The sequence below is a fragment of the Triticum aestivum genome, chromosome 1A (genome assembly GCF_018294505.1).
Source record: "Triticum aestivum cultivar Chinese Spring chromosome 1A, IWGSC CS RefSeq v2.1, whole genome shotgun sequence".
Classification (NCBI taxonomy): domain Eukaryota; kingdom Viridiplantae; phylum Streptophyta; class Magnoliopsida; order Poales; family Poaceae; genus Triticum; species Triticum aestivum.
In genome coordinates, this window is record NC_057794.1 from 168396090 (window position 1) to 168419466 (window position 23377).

The following is a 23377-nucleotide window of genomic DNA, read 5'->3' on the forward strand; positions in this document are numbered from 1 at the left end:
GTTTGGAGGCGAGCTGAACTATAGGATGGAGAAGATCGTCTTCGATGTCACCAAGACCCCCTTGCCATACAATGGGATCCTTGGCCGCCCAGCGTTGGCCAAGTTCATGGCGACGTCCCACTACACCTACAACACGTTAAAGATGCCAGGGCCGCTGACCATCATCACCGTCCCTTCCGACAAGAAAGATGCACTCATCTGCGCTGATCAACTTCACCAAGAGGCAGTTGCAGCAACTGTCGTGAAAACACTTGCCCCTGCCGCTGAAGGTCCAGGGAAGAAGAAGGCCGGCAAGACCCCTTCCGGCAAGACCTCTTGCACCCACTCCGGCAAGCGCACCTCTTCGGAGTGCTGTGCTCCCATTGAGTACATGCCAGAGAGCTCCGTCGGCAAGAGCAAGAAGTCCAAAGCTGCACCACCAGAGACCAAGAAGGTGTCCGACTCGACAGTAAATAGGAAAATGCACTCGTCGCCTTCCTGTGGGCGAATTTCGATGTGTTTGCATGGCAAGCATCCGACATCCCCGGCGTTCCTAGGGAGGTGATTGCGCACCATCTTGCTATCTGTCCTCATGCGTGGCCCGTCAAACAAAAGGTTAGGAAGCAAGCTTTGGAGCAACAAGAGTTTATCATAGAAGAGATCAGGAAGTTGGAGGCGGCAGGCCTAGTTAGAGGAGTACTCCACCCCACATGGTTGGCCAATCTGGTGGTGGTGCGTAAGGCAAATGGGAAGTGGAGGCTGTGTATTGATTACACAAATATCAATAAAGACTGTCCGAAGGATCCTTTCCCTTTGCCATGCATCGACCAGATTGTAGACTCCACTGCCGGGTGTGACCTGCTGTTATTCCTCGACGCCTATTCAGGATACCACCAGATCTTCATGTTGAAAGAAGATGAAGAGAAGACCGCGTTCATCACCCCATGTGGTACGTACTGTTTTGTACGGATGCCTTTCGGGTTGAAGAGCGCCAGTTCGACGTTTGCCCAAGAGGTCCAAATTGGTTTTGAGCCCCAACTACATAGAAATATGGAAGCCTATATGGATGATATTGTGGTCAAAACCAAGGACAGGGCCACGCTCGTACAAGACCTAGAAGAAACATTTGCAAATCTGCATAAGATCAACCTCAAGCTCAACCCAGAGAAGTGCGTGTTCGGTGTCTCATCCGGCAAACTTCTTGGGTTCTTTGTGTCTCAGTGCGGAACCAAAGAAAATCCCGACAAGATCAAGGCGATCGAGCAGATTGAGGCACCGAAGCGGGTCAAAGACATCTGTAGGCTCACTGGCTGAGTTGCCGCCTTGAGTAGATTCATATCCAAATCTGCTGAGCACACCCTCTCCTTTTTCAAAGTTTTGAAAAGGCGGTTCCAGTAAAGTGGACTCCGGAGGCAGAGGCCGCACTACAAGATTTGAAGAGGTATCTCTCCTCCACGCCGATACTAGTCGTGCCCAAGCCGCAAGAGCCATTGCTGCTATACTTGGTAGCAATGAATCAACTGGTCAATGGCGCAGAGGGAACTTGAGGAAGAGGCAGCAGTAGTAGCGGGGCCATTGGATGGAGGGCCGGGGCCATCCCCGGCAAGACAGAACCCCCGGCCAGACCCGATCCGGGCAAGGCGGAGTCTGAGCAGATGAGGAAAGTAGGACAGAAGAAGAAGATGGTGCAGCCCCCAGTCTATTTTGTTAGTTTCCTGTTGCAGGGGGCTAGGTCAAGATATTCTGGTATGTAGAAGTTACTTTTCAGCCTCCTCATGGCCTCGAGAAAGATGCGCCACTATTTCCAAGCACATGAAATCACGGTCGTCATGCGCCTCCCGTTGCAACGAATCTTGCACAACCCAGATGCGACTCGGAGGATTGTGGAGTGGGCGTTAGAGCTGTCAAGCTTTGGCCTCAAGTTTGGAAGTACTTCAACAATCAAGAGCCGAGCGCTGGCAGAGTTCATAGCAGAGTGGACCGCAACGCCCGACGAGGAGATTCAAGAGACCACCCTTCCCGGCAAGGAGACGAGTAGTCAGTGGATTATGTACTTTGATGGAGCTTTCTCACTCCAAGGTGCTGGTGCCGGCGTGTTGCTCGTCACGCCCACCGAAGAGCGCCTCAAGTACGTAATCCAGATGCACTTTCCCCGGGAAAAATTGACGAACAACACAGCAGAGTACGAGGGGTTGTTGGCCGGTCTGAGGATCACGTCAGACCTTGGAATCAAAAAGCTCATTGTCAGAGGTGATTCACAACTCGTCGTCAAGCAAGTAAACAAGGACTACCAGAGCCCGTTAATGGAGGCCTACGTGGATGAAGTGAGGAAGTTGGAAGAGCGCTTTGACGGATTGCCAGCAGAGCATGTTCCCCAAGCAGAGAACGGCATTGCCGACGACCTATCAAAGCGTGCTGCCCTGAAGTTGCCTATGGAACTAGGTAGCTTTGTGCTTCCGCTAACTCACCCATCCGTTGAACCATCAGTAGGATAGAACAAACGAAGGAAGGCGGGCTCCGGCAAGTACTTTCCCGCTGAGCTCCCAGGAGCCGCCGGCAAGGACGTTGCCGGGAGTCCCAAACTTCCCGGAGGGCAGCAACTCTCGGCAGGGCCTCACGCCCTGGCCATAGGAGCAGCTACCCTTACAGCCAAAGATGAGCCTTTATTCCGTGCCGTCGAGCCCCAGGCTCCGGCATGGGCGCAGCTGTAACACCCACAATGCGGCTATATCTCCCACGTGTCGGGGCACGACTTAGAGGCATAGCCGCATGGTAGCATGTCGCAAGAGGGGTAATCTTTACACATCCCATGTACTGAATAAGAAAGGGATAAAGAGTTGGCTTACAATCGTCACTTCACACAATACATAAATAAACCATCCATCATACAAGATACAAACAAAGGTCCGACTACAGAACCAAAATAAAGAAAGACAACCCCAAATGCTAGATCCCCGATCGTCCGGACTGGGCTCCACTACTGATCAACTGGAAACAAAACAACACAAGGAACACGATCTTCATCGGGCTCCCACTTGAGCTCGGTTGTGTCACCTGCACTGGTATCTTAGGCACCTGAAACTGTTTGGAAGTATTTGTGAGCCACGAGGACTCAGCAATCTCACATCCACGAGATCAAGACTATTTAAGCTTAAGGGTAGGAAAGGGTAGTGAGGTGGAGGTGCAGCAAGCACTAAGCATATATGGTGGCTAACTTTTGCAAATAAGAGCGAGAAGAGAAGCAACACAACGGTCGTGAACTAGAAGTGATCAAGAAGTGATCCTAAAACTACTTACGTTCAAGCATAACTCAAGAACCATGCTCACTTCCTGGACTCCGCCGGAAAGAGACCATCACGGCTACACACGCGGTTGATGCATTTTAATTAAGTTAAGTGTCAAGTTCTATACAACCGGATATTAACGAATTCCCATCTGCCCATAACCGCGGGCACAACTTTCGAAAGTTCAAAACCCTGCAGGGGTGTCCCAACTTATCCCATCACAAGCTCTCACGGTCAACGAAGGATATTCGTTCTCCCAGGAAGACCCGATCAGACTCGGAATCCCAGTTACAAGACATTTCAACAATGGTAAAACAAGACCAGCAAGACCGCCCGAATGTGCCAACAAATCCCGATAGGAGCTGCACATATCTCATTCTCAGGGCACACCAGATGGGCAAGACGTCGGGTTAGCATAGACCCTGGTTTCCCAGGGGGCGCCGGACATCGCCCAGTTCGGACCAACACTTAAAGAAGCACTAGCCCCGGGGGGGGGGGTGTTAAAATAAAGATGATCCTCGGGCTCGCGAAAATCCAAGGGAAAGGTATAGGTTGTTAGGCAAATGTAAAACCAATGTTGGGCCTTGCTGGAGGAGTTTTATTCAAAGCGAACTATCAAGGGGTTCCCATAACACCCAACTTCATAAGGAATGCAAAATCAAGGAACATCACACCGGTATGATGGAAACTAGGGCGGCAAGAGTGGAACAAAACACCAGGCATAAGGCCGAGCCTTCCACCCTTTACCAAGTATACAGATGCATTAATAAAACAATAGATATGGTGATATCCCAACATATCCATGTTCCAAACATGGAACAAACTTCAACTTCACCTGCAACTAACAACGCTATAAGAGGGGCTGAGCAAAAGCGGTAACATAGCCAAACAACGGTTTGCTAGGAAGGTGGGTTAGAGGCTTGACATGGCAATATGGGAGGCATGATATAGCAAGTGGTAGGTAGCACGACATAGCAATAGAGAGAACAACTACCAAGCAAAGATAGAAGTGATTTCGAGGGTATGGTCATCTTGCCTGCAAAGTTCTTAGAGTCGACGAAAGCTTGATCCTCGTAAGCATACTCAATAGGTTCCTCATCACGTACTCGTCTCCCAGCTCTACCCAAAGCAAGAACACAAGCAAAGGAACAACCATCAATCATGGTGCAATGCACAAGCAACATGATGCAAAACATGCCATGATATGCATGCCATGATATGCAATGCATATGCGTGCTTCGGAAGGGAAAGAATGACCAAGGCATCAACTTGGCAAACCAAGTGTGCCTTTGGAAAGATGAGATGATTTCGGTCGAAATGGATATAAAGATCGTCGGAAACGGACGCACGGTTTGCAAATGGCAAGCAAAACAAGAATGGCACCATTCTGCGATTAACAACACGATGCCATCTAGAATGCAACAAGAAACTAAGCTACTGCACCCCAACATATCAAAAAGGCATATGGAAGTGATGTACTCAAGACGCTTGACAAAACATGAACACTGAGCTATGGCTAAATCACAAAAGAGCACGTTCAAACAAGCATGGAAAAAGTGTAAAAGATATCAGCTTCACAGACTTGGTGAAAATACTAACATGCCAGAAATACCATCAGGAAGCCATGTTTAGAGCAAGGAAACAACATACTACAGGAACATATCATAGCAAAACAAGGCATGGCATGGATCTACTAAATGCATAGATAAAAGGTCTCTTACTGATCATGAGCCAAAAATGCACAGAAGATATGGTGGCACCCATGTAAACATAGCAAGTTTTATTAACAGTTTCAAACTGCAGAAAACTGAGCATGGAATACACAGCATTATGAAGGCATCTTTGCGAGCTCAAAGCACTCAGCACAAGGCATTGCATGACAAAGCAAGCATACTAACAGCAATAAGACATGCTCATGAAGCTAACCATGGCAAGAGCAAGTTCATAGCATGCACAGATCACCAACAACAACCCTAGCAAAATTGATTAACATGTAAACAATCTACCAAGAACATTTTATAGCAAAAGTAGATAAAGATTAAGACATGCTACGGCACTCCATAATTGCAAACATGGGCATGGATGGATAGAGAATAACCATATGTCCAAAACATCCTTACTGAAGCAACTCAAAACAAGCGTGGATCCCACTGTAGCATCAAGTTTACATGGCATAAAAATAACAGGAGAACAAGGACTTAGCAAAATTCTAAGTCCCTGAAAACAGCAATATCACGAAGGCTACTTTGCATGCTTGTGCTAGTCACCACAAGCATGCAAAGTAGCCTTCGTGATATTGCTGTAAAGATGGCATGGCATAGTTCAAAACACATGTAGAGCTCATGCCCATATGATGCACACATCAATTGTGATAAAAAATGACAAATCATCATAATCTAATAAGTAACAGGAGTAAACATTTTATAACACTCTTGCATTAATGATTAGGGCAACAAGATGAACTCAAACAAGCATGCCACAATGGGATGAAATGAATAGCATCTCACAATGAACATTTTGATATATCATATGCATGAAACGGAGCTACGGCCATGGTGATATGATGCGATGAAGGAGGCATAAAAATAACACAGAGAAAGGACTTAGTGGAAATTCAACCTCATGAAAGTCAACGCAGGACAAGGATATCCGGGACGGAGGGAAACGGGACGGGACTTGCGCGTTTGTTTGGATGGACGGGTGGATCTGATCCACCTTCTCCGGATCCGACCGGAGAGGAACTCCGGCGAGCTCCGGCGACGACGGGGAAGTGCAGGGACACGGATCCGGCGGAGGAGGTCGAGGGTGACACAGATCCCGTGCAATGGGCGGCAGCGCTCCGACGAGGGGCCGGGCGGAGCTGCTCGCCGGCGGTGCTCCGGCGAGGGGCCGGGCGGAGCTGCTCGCTGGTGGCAAGGAGCTGCCGTGGCGCCGACGAAGCGGGCGGTGAAGGCATGCAGTGGTGCGTAGGCGGCGGGGCCGGTGATGTGTGGCGGTGCGCGAGGCGGCAGTGGAGAGCGGGCGACGTGCGGCGGCGCAGCGATGGCGGTGGGTGGCGGTGACGAGGCGGCACGACTCAGGCGACGGCCGGGCGAAGCGCAGCGGCTGCCGGAGCGGGGCGCCGGCGGCGAAGGTCGGCGGGGTCGAGCCGAATCGGGGAGGCGGGGCGCGGGGCACCTGCGGGCTCGCAGCGGCGGTGGCCAGTCCAGGCGGGCCGGATCTGGGCCCGCAGGGCCTGGCGCGGTGGAGTGCAGCCGGCGGGGTGAGGTGGCTGCGCCTGGTTGGCCAGGAGCGGCGGCGGAGGCGACGTGGCGCCTTCGGATTGGCTGGAGCGATGTGGCGGCGGCGGTGGACGCGTCCGCCGACGGGCAGACATGTCCGGCAGCACGGAGGGAGGTAGAACTTAGGGTTTGGCCGCGAATTTTGGACGGGGAAGACCTTTATATAGGAAGATGGAGGTGGGAGTGTCCAAATGAGGTGTAGTTTTCGCCCACACAATTGTGATCCAATGACGAAGGACATGGAAGTGGTTTGGATGGGTTATTGGGCTGCTTTGGAGGGGTGTTGGGCTGCAACACAAGAGGCTTTCGCGGTTGCCCGGTTAACCGTTGGAGTATCAAACAGACTCCAAATGGCACGGAATTTGATAGGCGGTCTACTAGTGGTGTACCAAGGCCACTTGGAAAATCTCGGTCCATCCTGAGAACGTTCGACACCCGCTCACGAAAAGAGACAAGAGGGGTGCGATGGTGCAAGTAGGAGTGTCGGATTGCAAAACGGACAACAGGGAAAATGCTTGGATGCATGAGACGAACACGTATGCAAATGAGATGCACATGATGACATGATATGAAATGCATGACATGAACAAAATGCAAAACAAAGATAAAAACCCAACCACGAAGGAAATCTCATATCGCATCTCCGGAAAAAGGCAAGAGTCAGAGTTACAAATATGGGAAGTTGTATCTGGGGCGTTACAGCACTCCACCACTACGAGAGGATCTCGTCCCGAGATCTAGGTTAGCATTGGAGGGAAACGGGAATATGAATGGTAAAACAAAGTTGCTTCTTTGACAAACGAGTGAAACTAAAGAACCTTGAAAGGTTGAGCAACTTGAAAGAAAGAATACAACGGAGATGATCGAAGTTGAAAACACTCCGTTAGGAAAAAGAAACAAGGAAGAACAAATTCGGGCAGCACCCCGGGTGAAAAGTGATACGAAACTTGATAAGATGAAAAGAACTTGAGCAGAGGGCACAACACTCCAGTTAAATTGATAAGCACGAAAAGAACATGATCCTCACAATTCAAGATGATGAGTGAAGAGAGCAACATCACGATGACTCCGGAAGAAAGAGTAGAAGATAGATCATTGAAATAAAAGAATGGCGAAGAAAATGCCAACTTCTGCCACAAAAGAGCTTGAAAAGGCATCCTTAGGAGAAGGGTCGAATGGAGTTGTTGGAAAACCAACAACGAAAAGAGTAAGCTTGATGTGGGCTTATGGAAAACATCTCAAAACTGAGGTGAAATTCTGCCACTAACGAAAATGATAGATTGGATTGATATGAACAAGTAGAAGATAAACTTATTTCACCGGGAGGGTAAATGAAGAACTTGGGTCATTTATAAGCATCATAAACAGCAACAATCCTTAGGGAAAGCTTTAGGTGAAATATAACCCAAGATAACTCCAATGAAGAGATTGATGGGTTGCAAGGATCTCATGAACAAATTAAAAATGATGGGTTTAACATATGTCATTTTGGCCGACTTGTGAATCATGAAACAAGAAGGGAGCTGTCAAAATGACATAACACCACCACAAAAGATAAGGTAGAACGAATGCACTTCGGAATGCAAGATGAAGAACACTTGAGCTCATTTGAAAAGAATCTCGATGAACACTTCGAGAAGGAATTAAATCTTTGATGAGCCATCATGTAGAGCCTCCATGAAGAACTCCGGTAAGGAAAGAATAATGAAAGAAAAAGAAGTTGAAACACAAGGTGAAGCCTTGCGATGCTTTAGATGGAGCTTCGTGACGAGATAATGCAGAAAACCTGTAACTCCGAAAAAGAAAGGTGAACAAATGAAATCAAGAATTTTGATGAACATCCGGAATAAGGAATTAATCGCTTGGATGAAACAAGAGTAAGAATTATGTTATGTGTATCCTTCACCAATTTAAATTGATGACAAGTAACAGATTGGGCATACTGCTTATTCTCGTAGAAAGGATTAAGAGAGATATAACGTAACTCAATGGACCACCGGTAGGATTTGGAAACAGTGAATGAATTGATATGATAACGAAGGAAAATAAATCTTGAATGAACCACCGTAAGAATTGAAAACAAACAAAGAAAAGATAGAGAAACACCAGGAGGAATTATAAAATGAACGAAGATACTTGAGAGAATTTAAATGCAAGTGAACGAAGAGATCCCGAGCTGATTAGAGAATACTTGAATGATGGACCGGTAAGATTTCGAGAACGAGAGCTGAAAGCTGGAATGAATAATTCTCAGATGATGGGCTCCGGAGAATCAAACTGAACAGACTCCTGAATTGCTCCGTATGGGTGAAAAGAATTCTCACAATCTAAAACAATTATGAGAGTATGGCAACAAGGTAGAATCACGAATCTTTGAGAGAACGGATAAAATTTGAAAGAGAAACTCTTCTTCGGTCTTCAAAATTTGAGAATGATGACGAGAAACACCACCATGAATTTTTGAGACACTCCGGAATAATGAAGAATAGAGAAATTGAACCAACACTTAAAAGAATTTGAAAGATCTTGGAGAAAGGCATTTGACTGATGATAACCCATTCTTACGTCAAACTTTAAGAAAATTTGAGGATAACTCCGGGAAAATTAGAAGAGTCAGGTAAGATCTTGGGAAAAGACCTGTGGGTTAGGGCCCACTCAGAAGAAACACCATTGAACGATTACTTGAAAAGGAGATTGCACCGGTTGAGTTAAATTGCTTGTATGAGACAACATCCTCGAAAGTGTTTGAACGAAAGCAGAGTGGAAACACGAATCTTCGAGATATCTTGAGCACTCCAGAACAATTGAATAACGAGAGGTGAATAACTAAGAAAGTCTTCGATAATAACTTCCAACATGGAAAGCATGTGAACCAATGAAAAAGATATGATCAACACCGAAAGCTTGATTTGAATCCACCGGAGAAGAAAATGAGTGAAGAGTAACGAACTTGAACCTCCCTAAGTATATTCTTGAGAATCACCAGATAAGAATATTAACGGAAAGGAATGGAGAGACTTCCTATCAGTAAAAGGATACTTGAATAAGAAATTTGATTCCTCGAAGAAACAAAAGGGTGGGAGGGTGGTAAAACAAAGGCAACTTGGGACGGATGAAATAAATACTGTTGAGAAAAAACTTAGAATTGATCTTGCGGATGTTGAAATGATCGGATCCAATTGAAGAGAGGCACACCGGTTCAGAAGAAATTGAGATGGCAAACTCGAAGATCAAGAAGGATTTGTATTCACATAAGAATATGAGTACACCGCTTAGGAAAGGTATGGAATCAACATTTGACTTCGAAGCAACTTGAATACCACAACTCAAAAACAAAACAAAGATTTGGCTTGCAAAATAAGCCGGAAACAAACATATGATAGATCCCATATCGTATCATGTGTCTGTTGGAAAGATATTCTAGGAGCTACTTGAATTCTCACCTATAAAACTCCCGAAACTTTCTGGTTATGCAATCAGGTGTTGGGGATACAGGGGAAGCATAATATCTCACCCAAAACTAGCAAATTCTACATCCAGCTGTATCCATCCTTCAACACATAACCAAGAAACCTTCGGAAATCATTTACCTCAACCTTCTAAAAGCATCCGTTATATGAGCTATGGCAATACTCCCGAACTCCCACCCCAGAACTGGGTGGCGTCGAGGTTATCTCACCAACAGCTGCTTAAAAGAGATTTTCGATATCAGCGAACTCAGGTATTCCAGAACTGCAACGATAAAATTGTGACGACAACACCTCGGAGCCCAACTCCCTGGGAAACTGCCACAACCCCTAAATGTCAGGAGGCACCAAGAACAATGTTCTCGTCACAAAACCATTGGAATGATTCCAAGATACCCGCATGATCCTAATTTTTTTAGTGAAATTTGAGGAGAGAAGAGTCAAAAATTCTACATCAGGAGGCCTCACCAGAGCGGCGAAGGGACTGGGCAGTAAAAAGAATCCTACTCTCTGATATATATAATCCTAAGACTCAAAACATTTTGTTCTAGACTCAACAACGTTAGTGATTCGATCAAGCAGGGGGCTCCTAAGTCGGGGAAGGCTCTGATACCAACTTGTAACATCCATAATGCGGCTATATCTCCCACATGTCGGGGCACGACTTAGAGGCATAACCACATGGTAGGCATGTCGCAAGAGGGGTAATGTTTACACATCCCATGTACTAAATAAGAAAGGGATAAAGAGTTGGCTTACAATCGCCACTTCACACAGTACATAAATAAACCATCCATCAAACAAGATACAAACAAAGGTCCGACTACGGAACCAAAATAAAGATAGACAACCCCAAATGCTAGATCTCCGATCGTCCCGACTGGGCTCCACTACTGATCAACTGGAAACGAAACAACACAACGAACACGATCTTCATCGGGCTCCCACTTGAGCTTGGTTGTGTCACCTGCACTGGTATCTTCGCCACCTGAAACTGTTTGGAAGTATTTGTGAGCCACGAGGACTCAGCAATCTCACATCCACGAGATCAAGACTATTTAAGCTTAAGGGTAGGAAAGGGTAGTGAGGTGGAGCTGCAACAAGCACTAAGCATATATGGTGGCTAACTTATGCAAATAAGAGCGAGAAGAGAAGCAACGCAACGGTCGTGAACTAGAAGTGATCAAGAAGTGATCCTAAAACTACTTACGTTCAAGCATAACTCAAGAACCATGCTCACTTCCTGGACTCCGCCGGAAAGAGACCATCACGGCTACACACGCGGTTGATGCATTTTAATTAAGTTAAGTGTCAAGTTCTATACAACTGGATATTAACGAATTCCCATCTGCCCATAACTGCGGGCACAGCTTTCGAAAGTTCAAAACCCTGCAGGGGTGTCCCAACTTAGCCCATCACAAGCTCTCACGGTCAATGAATGATATTCGTTCTCCCAGGAAGACCCGATCAGACTCGGAATCCCAGTTACAAGACATTTCAACAATGGTAAAACAAGACCAACAAGACCGCCCGAATGTGCCAACAAATCCCGATAGGAGCTGCACATATCTTGTTCTCAGGGCACACCAGATGGGCAAGACGTCGGGTTGGCATAGACCCTGGTTGCCCAGGGGGCGCCGGACATCGCCCAGTTCGAACCAACACTTAAAGAAGCACTGGCCCGGGAGGGTTAAAATAAGGATGACCCTTGGGTCGCGAAAACCCAAGGGAAAGTTATAGGTTGTTAGGCAAATGTAAAACCAAGGTTGGGCCTTGCTGGAGGAGTTTTATTCAAATCAAACTGTCAAGGGGTTCCCATAACACCCAACCACGTGAGGAACGCAAAATCAAGGAACATAACACCAGTATGACGGAAACTAGGGCGGCAAGAGTGGAAAAAAACACCAGGCATAAGGCCGAGCCTTCCATGCTTTACCAAGTATGTAGATGCATTAATAAAACAATAGATATTGTGATATACCAACATATCCATGTTCCAAACATGGAACAAACTTCAACTTCACCTGCAACTAACAACACTATAAGAGGGGCTGAGCAAAAGCGGTAACATAGCCAAACAATGGTTTGCTAAGAAGGTGGGTTAGAGACTTGACATGGCAATATTGGAGGCATGATATAGCAAGTGGTAGGTAGTGCGACATAGCAATAGAGAGGACAACTAGCAAGCAAAGATAGAAGTGATTTCGAGGGTATGGTCATCTTGCCTGCAAAGTTCTCAGAGTTGACGAAAGCTTGATCCTCGTAAGCGTACTCAATAGGTTCCTCATTAGGTACTCATATCCCGGATCTACCCAAAGCAAGAACACAAGCAAAGGAACAACAATCAATCACGGTGCAATGCACAAGCAACATGATGCAAAACATGGCATGATATGCAATGCATATGCGTGCTTCAGAAGGGAAAGAATGAACAAGGCATCAGCTTGGCAAACCAAGTGTGCCTCTGGAAAGATGAGATGATTTCGGTCAAAATCGATATAAAGATCATCGGAAATGGACGCACGGTCTGCAAATGGCAAGCAAAACAAGAATGGCACCATTCTGTGATTAACATCGTGATGCCATCTAGGATGCAACAAGAAACTAAGCTACTGCACCCCAACGTATCAACAAGGCATATGACAGTGATGTACTCAAGATGCTGGACAAAACATGAACACTGAGCTACGGCTAAATCACAAAAGAGCAGGTTCAAACAAGCATGGCAAAAGTGCAAAAGATATCAGCTTCACGGACTTAGTGAAAATACTAACATGCCAGAAATAACATCAGGAAGCCATGTTTAGAGCAAGCAAACAACATACTACAGGAACATATCATAGAGAAACATGGCATGACATGGATATACTAAATGCATAGATCAAAAGTCTCTTACTTATCATGAGCAAAAAAGGCACAGAAGATATGGTGGCACCCATGTAAACATAGCAGGTTTTATTAACAGTTCTAGACTTAGCAGAAAACTGAGCATGGCATAAACATCATTATGAAGGCATCTTTGCGAGCTCAAACCACTCACCACAAGGCATTGCATGCCAAAGCAAGCTTACTGACAACAATAAGACATGTTCATTAAGCTAACCATGGCAAGAGCAAGTTCATAGAATGCATGGATCACTAATAACAACCATGGCAAAATTGATTAACATGTAAACAATCTGACAGGAACATTTTATAGCAAAAGTAGATAAATATTAAGACATGCTAGGTCACTCCATAATTGCAAACAGGGGCATGGATGGATAGAGTAACCATATGTCCAAAACATCCTTACTGAAGCAACTCAAAACAAGCATGGATCTCACTATAGCATCAAGTTTACATGGCATAAAAATAATAGCAGAACAAGGACTTGGCAAAATCCTAAGTCCCTGAAAACAACAATATCACGAAGGCTACTTTGCATGCTTGTGCTAGTCACCACAAAGATCACAAAAATACATGGCAAGCACCTCTGTAAAGATGGCATGGCATAGTTCAAAACACATGTAGAGCTCATGCCCATATGATGCACACATCAATTGTGACAAAAAATGACAAATCATCATAATCTGATAAGTAACAGGAGTAAACATTTTATAGCACTCTTGCATCAATGATTAGGGCATCAAGATGAACTCAAACAAGCATGCCACAATGGGATGAAATAAAGAGCATCTCACAATGAACATTTTGATATATCATATGCATGAAACAGAGCTACTGTCATGGAGATATGATGCGATGAAGGAGGCATACAAATAACACAGAGAAATGACTTAGTGGAAATTCAACCTCGCGAAAGTCAACGCGGGACGAGGATATCCGGGACGGAGGGAAACAGGGTGGGACTTGCGCGTTTGGTTGGATGGACGGGTGGATATGATCCACCTTCTCCGGATCCGACTGGAGAGGAACTCCGGTGAGCTCCGGCGATGCTCCGGTGATGACGGGGAAGTGCGGGGACGCGGGATCCGGCGGAGGAGGTCGAGGGCGGCATGAATCCGGTGGGATGGGCGGCGGTGCTCCGGTGAGGGGCCGGGTGGAGCTGCTTGCCGGCGGCGAGGAGCTACCGAAACAAGCATGGATTTCACTGTAGCATCAAGTTTACATGGCATAAAAATAATAGCAGAACAAGGACTTGGCAAAATCCTAAGTCCCTGAAAACAACAATATCACGAAGGCTACTTTGCATGCTTGTGCTAGTCACCACAAAGATCACAAAAATACATGGCAAGCACCTCTGTAAAGATGGCATGGCATAGTTCAAAACACATGTAGAGCTCATGCCCATATGATGCACACATCAATTGTGACAAAAAATGACAAATCATCATAATCTGATAAGTAACAGGAGTAAACATTTTATAGCACTCTTGCATCAATGATTAGGGCATCAAGACGAACTCAAACAAGCATGCCACAATGGGATGAAATAAAGAGCATCTCACAATGAACATTTTGATATATCATATGCATGAAACAGAGCTACTGTCATGGAGATATGATGCGATGAAGGATGCATACAAATAACACAGAGAAATGACTTAGTGGAAATTCAACCTCGCGAAAGTCAACGCGGGACGAGGATATCTGGGACGGAGGGAAACGGGATGGTACTTGCGCGTTTGGTTGGATGGACGGGTGGATCTGATCCACCTTCTCCGGATCCGACCGGAGAGGAACTCCGGCGATCTCCGGCGATGCTCCGGCGATGACGGGGAAGTGCGGGGACGCGGGATCCGGCGGAGGAGGTCGAGGGCGGCACGAATCCGGTGGATGGGCGGCGGCGCTCCGGCGAGGGGCCGGGTGGAGCTGCTTGCCGGCGACGAGGAGCTTCCGTGGCGCCGGCGAAGCGGGTGGCGGAGGCGTTCGGTAGTGCGCAGGCGGCGGGGCCGGTGATGTGTGGTGGCGCGCGAGGCGGCAGTGGAGAGCGGGCGGCGGGCCGGCGACGTGCGGTGTGCGGCGACGTGACGATGGAGGTGGGCGGCGGTGATGAGGCGGCGCGGCTCAGGTGACGGCCGGGCGAAGCGCAGCGGCTGCCGGAGCGGGGTGCCGGCGGCGAAGGTCGGCGGGGCCGAGCCGAATCGCGAAGGCGGAGCGCGGGGCGCCTGCGGACTCGTGGCGGCAGCGGCCAGGCCAGGCGGGCCGAATCTGGGCCCGCAGGGCCTGGCGTGGTGGAGGGGACCCGACGCGGTGAGGTGGTAGCGCCTGGTTGGCCAGGAGCGGCGGCGGAGGCTACGTGGCGGCTTCGGATTGGCTGGAGCGACGTGGCGGTAGCGGTGGACGCGTCTGCCAATGGGCGGACATGTCCGGCGGCGCGGAGGGAGGTAGAAGTTAGGGTTTGGCCGCGAATTTTGGACGGGGAAGACCTTTATATAGGTAGATGGAGGTGGGAGTGTCCAAATGAGGTGTAGTTTTCGCCCACACGATCGTGATCCAACGATGGAGGACATGCAAGTGGTTTGGATGGGTTATTGGGCCGTTTTGGAGGGGTGTTCGGCTGCAACAAAAGAGGCTTTCACGGTTGCCCGGTTAACCGTTGGAGTATCAAACAGACTCCAAATGGCACGAAATTTGACAGGCGGTCTACCGGTGGTGTACCAAGGCCACTTGGCAAATCTTGGTCCATCCCAAGAACGTTCGACACCCGCTCACAAAAGAGACAAGAGGGGTGCGCTGGTGCAAGTAGGAGTGTCGGATTGCAAAACGGACAACGGGGAAAATGCTCAGATGCATGAGACGAACATGTATGCAAATGAGATGCACGTGATGACATGATATGAAATGCATGACATGAACAAAATGCAAAACGAAGACAAAAACCCAACCACGAAGGAAATCTCATATTGCATCTTCAGAAAAAGGCAAGAGTCGGAGTTACAAATATGGAAAGTTGTATCCAGGGCGTTACAGCAGCCCATCGTCCGTTTCCTCCAAATAGGAGAGCTCCCCAAGGAGCAGGAATAAGAAGAGAAAGTAGCCCGTCGGTCCAGCATGTACCAGTTCGTGGATGATGCCCTCTATAGGAGAAGACTGAATGGTGTGAAATTGAAGTGCATTCCTCAAGAGGACGGACTGAGGCTGTTGGCAGAGATACATGGAGGCATGTGTGGCTCCCACATAGGGTCGAGGGCTCTTGCCGGCAAAGCGTTCTGGCAAGGTTTCTTCTGGCCCACCGCCCTACAGGTTGCAACTGCGCTAGTAACCAAGTGTGAAGCATGCCAGTTCCATTCAAAGATGCTTCATCAACCAGCCCAAGCTCTTCAGACAATCCCTCTTCCCTGGCCATTTTTGGTCTGGGGGATCGACATACTGGGCCCCTTTTCCCGTGCTGCCGGGGGCTTTGAGTACTTGTAGGTCGTGATCGACAAGTTCACAAAGTGGCCGGAAGTGGAGCCAGTGAGAAAGGTAACTGCATAGTCAGCCGTCAAGTTCTTCAGGGGACTACTCTTCCGTTTTGGTGTGCCGAACAGAGTCATCACTGACAACGGCACGCAATTGACGAGCCGCATCTTCATGCAGTACATTCAAGACCTCGACAGCAAGGTCTGTTTTGCTTCTGTTGCCCATCCCAGAAGTAACGACCAAGCTGAGAGGGCGAATGCGGAAGTGCTGCGGGGCCTCAAGACCAGGACTTTTGACAAGCTGCACAAGTGCGTAAGGCATTGGATTGATTAGTTGCCAATGGTTCTTTGGTCAATCAGGACGACACCAAATTGAGCCACTGGCCAGACACCCTTTGCCTTGGTATACGGGGCAGTAGCAGTTCTCCCCACTGAACTCATATACGGGTCACCTGGAGTGCTCGCTTATGATGAGCTTGAGAAAGAGCAGTTGTGCCAAGATGATGCGATGCTCCTTGAGGAAGATCGTCTTCGGGCTGCTGTGCGAGCCGCTCGATATCAGCAAGCCTTGCGCCGCTATCATAGCTGCAAGGTTCACGCCCGAAGCCTTGAGGAAGGCGACCTTGTTCTTCGGCGGATCCAATCCCCCAAGAATCCAAACAAGTTGAAGCCAAAGTGGGAAGGCCCTTATCGGGTAATATGAGTCACCAGGCCTGGCGCAGTCCGCCTGGAGACCGAAGATGGCATTCCGGTGAGTAACTCCTGGAATATCGAACATCTTTGCAAGTTTTACCCCTAAGGCGCGGTTGCCGGGAGCCCCGGCAACCCCTATTTCGTACTAGCCTTGCCACCGAGGCATGTAACCCTATGTATGGAGCCAGGCGCAAACCCTATGCACAGTCAGGGAAAAGGAATCCCTTAGTATGTATAGTTTCCTGTCGATTTCCATGTTTGTGTATATACGTATATGCATGCTTGCCCAGGGTACTGTACTGCTTTTTGATTCCAGTAAATGTTAGTGAACCACCAAGGTTCCATGCTTTGGTCCTCATTTCTTTCCACTCACGGCAAAGATGCGCGATCCCGCCGAGGACCCGGCTCCGGCAAGAAATTGAGAAGACCACCCGACATGGCAATCCCCGGCGAACCAAATAGATAAAGTTTACCTCTTGCCCATTCGTATTCATAACCTATGACTTGTGCATTAGAAAGCCTCTCCACTCGTCTTTAAGGACTTGTGCATTAGAAAGCCTCTCCACTTGCCCATTTAAGTTTACCTCTCCATTCGAATGTTGTTTTGGTCAGAATGGTCGTGGTGACCCTTGTGAAAAAGAGGTGGACGGGGGTTAGGCCCTTTTTCTGTAAGCCGGCAGATGTGATTCTTCGGCAGGCGCAAGGGGCGCCAGCAAGGTAGTTTGCTGGAAGGACTCATTTACTTACAGTAAGAAGGCGTTTCGCCTTCGCATGAACGTACACGTGCATGAGTTACCGGCAGGACTAGACTTCTTCATTAATATGCTGATGCAAGCACAAAGGTTATAGGATACAAGCATGGGCTCGAGAGATTACATTATATAGAAATTAAGATTTGGCAAGTGCCTACAATTTAAGGAAAAAGATAGGTTCCCCGTGATCTCCGTTCTTGCCCCTTTCCTCCCAGGTGTGCAGGTGAAGGAAAAAAGAGAACAGCGGGGAGCGCGCTGATGGAGAGCTTGACAAGGAAGACCCTCGGCAGGGAGCGGGGCTGAGGGAGGGGGGGCGGCACGGTCAGTCGAAGTCGGAGTCTACGTCCTCCTGCTGGACGCCCTCGCCGTCGCTGTCGCTGCCCTCCTCATCACTCCCGCTCGAGGAGGATGGTTCGCCATCAGAGGAGCTCTCCGCACAACACCTCAAGCGAGTTCCCATGGGCCCGAAGACCTTGATGGAGTGCAGGCCATCCTCCATCAATTTAAATTGGAGGACGAGCCCCTCTGATAGGCTATGATCATGGGTGAAGGCCTTCCATCCACGGCAGAGATACATAACGTGAGGGGCTGGGAAGTCGACGTCGACCTGCATGCTGCCATTCCCGCAGCCCCTCATGTGCAGCCTCAGAGCCTGAGGTGGATCAAGCTGCATCTCACGAGCAAACAGAGTGGGGAGACAAAGACGGCCGCGCACTGGCCCACACAGCCTGGCGTAAAAATCACGAGGCTGGTCTCCGACATGGCCCTCCATTGGAAGGGCCGTGGGCGGAGGCAAAGCCGGTGCGCCGCCCTGTCCTCCTCCTCCCCGAGCGCCACGACGGCCTCGGCCTCGCCCCTCCCTCTCCCTCTCGCGGCCGGCTCCGCCGCCACGAGCTCTTGGGAAGGAAGGGCGCGCTGTCGAACGAAGGCCCTCGTCGCCGCCATAGGAGCACCAACACGCCCTCTTGCCATGAAGAAGGGAAGGACGGAGTCGAGGCGGAGGGGATGAGCACTGAAGGATCAAAGAACGCCATCCCCCTCCCCTCCTTCTTATAAGGGGGCGGGGCCGAGGCTCGGCCGCCTCGCTCGAACAATCCAGCCGCCAAGAGGCACGGGGAATCGGGACCGACCCTCTGCTCCAATCAGCAACGACCCAGTTTTCCTGCTTCCACATTATGGCCTGTGCCCTCCGCGTCCACCACCTACCCTCTTCGAGGCATGAAGGACATGTGGCAAGTGAACCAGAATCAAGAGGACGACCGAAGCGCCTACATTCCACCCCGTGACCGTGGGGCACGGGCGCCTTGAAGGCCGCGACCCGAGTGCACTTGGTAAATGAGCCACGCCCCTGCGTATTCCTCCCTTTTCTGGGGAAGGCGTGGGCCGCCTATTTACCATTCACTATGATGTGACGCATGAGGACAGCAACCGCCCCACGCATGACCCCAACGTCACGCACGACCCCGATGTCGCGCATTGAACACGGGTCATGGGGAAGTGCGACGGGCGAGGGAGTTACAACAGTAAAACTCGGCCCCGTATGCCCGTGGACCATTTTGGGCCTAGCCCAACAACGCGTCGCGCTTATGTATGGCCTAGGCCTGGGGGTCCTATCGGTGCATAAAAGGAGGGGTCCTTTTTTGTACCCCTTTACTTGTGCGTGGGCAGTTGGAGCTACCCCTGCGACCATGATTAGCAGGGCAGAGGAAGGAAGCAGAAGTGCGAAGAAGAACACCAAGCCAGAAACACGAAGAGCAGAAGGGCGAGGTGGACTCGCTCGGCAAGGCCCTTGCCGGGGCGGCCTCCGCAGCCCCGACAAGAGCCTTGCCGGGGCAACTTGCCCAACACCAGCAGAGCCGCCACCCTTGGGCCCAAGGGTTCCAACACCATCGACCACTTTGGAACCGAGGCTCGGGAGGCACCTCCATGGTATCACGGAAATCTTTGTGAAGACAGAGAGCCTACATGTCGGTGTTCTGGGAACGGGGGTCCCAGACTTGCCTGCCTGCGGCCCGTAGCATGGCTCCACCAGCGGCCCCATACGGCCCATCTTCACCAGCAAACATTCAAGACCCTCGCGAGGGGCCGAGCCTCGCGAGGCGGACGATGCAAGACCTCCTCAGGGGCGGCCTCACCAGGCTAGCTCGCTAGGGGAGGAGAGATCAAGGCAAGAGACACCTTGCGAGGTTCCTGTGACGCAAGCCATGACGACTGGAACCAGGCGGGCGCCAGCGTGCGGTGTCCTCATTTCCTCTTTGGTGCTAAAGGGGCAAGCGCAGACGAGGAGTCCCGAGGCATTAGACAAAGGTTTTCATATCGGTACAACAAGACCAAGACCAGCAGGACGGCAAGACGGATGTCATCGTGGAGCCCAAGACGGCGTCACCACCAGAGCCTTTGGCAGGCAAAGACTACTTTTGTCAAGATAGCTTGTACTAGTTGTCTCCCTTCGAATTCGGCCGTTGTGGGATCCCTTCCTTCTCAATATTTGGGAAGAGGACCAGGGCCTCTATAATAGGACTAGCCACCACCATAGGAGGGACATCAGATTTCGATCTTTAACCACACAAGCACACCAAGCACAAGAACACCTCTCCTCGCGAGGCTGTTCTTCCCTTGTACTATTCATCATCAGCCTAAGAGGCAATCCACCACACCACACTGGAGTAGGGTATTACACCTCAACGGTGTCCCAAACCAGTATAAATCTTGTGTCTCATGTTCTTTTTGTTCGTCGAGCTAGGCCGTGAGATCGTAGAGTGCGTGATCTAGGGAGGGGGAGAGATCTTCGTGCACACCCCAGTGTTCGAACCTCAAGGGTTTTGTCGGGACCCGAAATCCGACATTTGGCGCGCCAGGTAGGGGTGCATCAGAGCTTTGCCCCACGGCGGCCTCGCCTCTCCGGCCAACTCTCATGGACGCCGCCTCTTCTCCAACTGGATCGACGGGTGCCCTTTGCAGCGCCGTGGGGCTTCGGGCCAAGGTGGGGGTGCAGTGGTCGCACAAGTTCAAGCCAGAGATGCCGGCCCATTACGATGGTGCCACAGATCCGCCAGCCTTCTTGCTGGCATACGAGGAGGCCGTCTTGGAGGTCGGGGGAGACGGTAAGGTCATGTCCAACGGGCTTCCGATGGCCCTGACTGGCGTACCGCGTGCCTGGCTCCTCCATCTGCCGGAGTCTTCCGTGGCCTCCTGGGAAGAGCTGCGCGATCTCTTCATCGCGTGCTTCAGAGGACCAGCACCCCCTGTCATTGCAGCTCTCCTCGGTGTCTCTCAGGTGCCGCCCTTGGATCGTCACGCCAAGCCGTTATTTTGCCAGATCAGCGCCATCTCCACGCGGCAGGGGGTTCCCTCGGGTTGGGTGGCACCCAAGGCCGACCTGATCTTCAGCTCGGGGGATCACCCAGTCACCACCGTTGGCTCGGGCATGCTTCCGATGCTTTGCACGCCCACCATCTGTGGTGTAGCCGTCACCAAGACCCTCATCGACGGCGGCGCTGGCCTCAACGTGCTCTCCGTGGAGGCTATCAGCCTCCTCCATGTACCACTTTAGTGGCTCCGCCCCAACAAGCCTTTTTTTGGGGATCGGTGGCGGATCCTTCGACCCCCTGGGATAAATCCATCTCCCCATGACTTTTGGCACACGCGACAACTACTGCACCAAGCTGATCGACTTCGACATCGCCTGCATCGGCTTGCTGTACAACGCCATCCTCGGGTACCTGGCCTTGGCCCCGTTCTTGGCAGCCACTCATCCTGCGTACAACCTCATGAAGATGCCAGGAAGCAAGGACGTCCTCACCGTGGTCAGAGACACCAAGGAAGCCTTGACGGCCCTCAAGATCGCCTTGAGGACCATGGCGGCAACTCGCCCAACCGACAAGGCAGTGTCCAGAAACAAGGGGCTGCGCCGACCAATAAGAAGCAGTTGTTCACTCAGGGTCAAGCCAAGATGAAGCAGATACCGGTCGACAAAGACGGGGCCTCTGGTGCCACCTTACCATAAGCGCAGACCTCGCCCCAGATCAAGAAAAAGAGTTGGTGGACTTCTTGCGGGCGAACAAGGAAGCATTCGCCTGGGAACCCAAGCAGCTTGCTGGGGTCCCGAGAAAAGTGATCGAGCATCATCTGAGGGTGTGCCCCAACGTGCGCCATGTGAAGCAGAGGGCAAGGCAGCAATACATGAAGAAGCAGTCCTTCATCGTTCAGGAAACCCGCAAGCTGGAGGCAGCGGGCATCATTCGCAAAGTTCGGTATCTAGAGTGGCTGGCGAATCCGGTCATCGTGCCGAAGAAATAAGGGAAGGAGCGCATGTGTGTCGACTTCACCAACCTCAACAAGGCTTGCCCTCAAGACCCGTTCCCGCTGCCGCGCATCAATCAGATTGTCGACTCCACCACCTAGTGCGACCTGCTATGTTTCCTGGATGTGTTCTCAGGCTACCACCAGATCAAGATGGCGGTGGAAGATGAGGAGAAAACAACTTTTTTGACCACATGCGAGGTGTACTACTACACTTGTATGCCATTTGGAATGCGCAACGTAGGAGCAACCTTCCAGCGACTGATGCACATCGCCTTGGGGCAGCAGCTCAGGAGGAACACTGAGGCCTACATCGACGACATTGTGGTGAAGTCTTAGGAGGCAAGAACTCTAATTCAGGACCTGGAGGATACCTTCGCAAGCCTACGCCAGGTGGACCTGCGGCTCAACCCAGAGAAGTGCGTGTTCAGTGTCCCTTCAGGCAAGCTGCTGGGCTTACTCGTGTCTCACAGGGGGATCGAGTCCAACCCAGAGAAGGTCAAGGCAAATGAAGACATGAGCCCACCACAGAACCTCAAGGAGATGCAGAAGCTAGCAGGTTGTGTGACTTCGCTGGGGCGCTTCATCTCCAAGTTACAGGAGCATGCATTGTCGTTCTTTAAGCTGATGAAGAAGAAGGGTCCATTCGAGTGGACCCCCGAGGCCGACCTGTCATTTCAAGACCTCAAGAGATACTTAACCAGCCCGCCGGTGATGGTGGCACCTCGTCCTCGCGAGCTCTTGGGTACTCTACCTGTCTGCCACACCCCACTCTGCCAGCGTGGCGTTGGTGGCCCTCAGGAAGGAGCCCGAGCTCGAGGACCCACCAAGTGGAGTCGTCAAGCCAGATGAGGAAGCTCAGCACCAAGGCGATGCTCCTGAGACAGCGGTTGCCCCGATAGGTCACCAAGCCCCAGGAGCTAGAAACCCATAGGAAACACCTCAGTCCCCGGGAGCCAAAAACCCCGTCAGCTCTCCCACCCTTGTCGAGCACCCAATGTACTTCATCAGCACGATCCTGCAAGATGCGAGGGCACGATACCCCATGTCTCAGAAGCTCTTGCTCGTGCTCCTGGTGGCCTCACGCAAGCTGCGGCATTACTTCCAAGGTCATCCCATCAAGGTCGTTTCAGCTTACCCATTGGAGAGAGTGCTCAGAAGCCCCAATGCTGCAGGAAGGGTCGCTGATGGGAACATCGAGCTGCAAGCATTCGACTTGGAGTTCAGCACAACCAGAGTCATCAAGGGGGCTGCACTCGCTGACTTTGTGGC